At 49.5% G+C, this 988-nt stretch overlaps 1 protein-coding gene across 2 annotated transcripts in view; it reads right to left on the bottom strand.

The window, feature by feature from the left end:
- MYLK4 (myosin light chain kinase family member 4) overlaps window positions 1-988 on the bottom strand; it is a 158,584-nt gene that overhangs the window by 83,346 nt on the left and 74,250 nt on the right. The gene's annotated exons all lie outside the window — the stretch shown is intronic.

The raw sequence follows: 988 nt of genomic DNA, 5'->3' as shown, positions 1-988 counted from the left end.
CCCACCACACTGATAAACTCATGCTAGCTGAATATGCTGAGTTGGTATTATAAATACCCTTGAGGCCACAGGTTGGGAGATGAACCCCAGGAAAATTCAGGAGCCTACCACCGGTGGCATTGGCTGGGGGGAGGGGGGGGAACGCTGCCCAGTGATCCTCTGCTAAAAGTGAAAAATAAATTTCTGCATCTGGAACCTCTATTTACCGAAAAGGAGATACAGCCATTGATTATCTCTTTGTACTTTGAGGCAACAATACACACTTGACTGTGGTCCTCTAACTTATTTGCCAAGTGAGGTCTGGCAGTCAGTTTTGAGTGGAGCCCAGACAGTAGATGACCAGCAGCTTGTGTTGATTGCAGTACAACCAAGAAGATCCAATGAACTTCTCAAGGAGTCATTGACAGCTTTCACCAGAAACACAGCCCTGGGGATTGTTTCAAAGATTCTTCTGCCAAATAATGCCTCTCCTTTAGAGAAACAGTTGCTAGCTTGCCACTGAAGACCAGGCAAGCTGCTGCAGGCTCCATGGCACCTACTTGTGTTTCAGAACCCCTGCTCCTCCCTCAGCCCATCCTCACAGTCCCGAGGGGAGTTCTCCAGGAATAGGCTGCTGAGGAGGAAAAGTTCGGGTGGTTCTGTGTGGTAGAGGGGGGAAAAAAACAGAACGGGAAGAGCAAGAAGGAACTTTACAAATGTCAACCATACCCCAATGGCCAGTCACAGTAACATGCATTATAGTAGCCATGGATATTTTCTAGTGTGCAGTGCTGGGGTCCAACCCCAGCAGGTCCAGGGGTCCCCAAAGGTATGGACGGAGTCGGTGAAGAAGGAATGACACGGAGACAGCGTTCAGTTGATCAGCAGCCTTGCCAGGATCTCTAGCCACAATCTCCAGCCAAGTTCTGTGTCCCTGTTCTCTTGCTAGGTTCTCCAGCCAGGTTCTCCAGGTTCTCCAGCCAGGTTCTGTAGCCATGTTCTCTTGCTA

Source organism: Myotis davidii, unplaced genomic scaffold, assembly GCF_000327345.1.
Source record: "Myotis davidii unplaced genomic scaffold, ASM32734v1 scaffold230, whole genome shotgun sequence".
NCBI lineage: Eukaryota > Metazoa > Chordata > Mammalia > Chiroptera > Vespertilionidae > Myotis > Myotis davidii.
The sequence above is the reverse complement of the archived record's forward strand: the minus strand, read 5'-3'. Positions and strand labels throughout refer to the sequence as shown.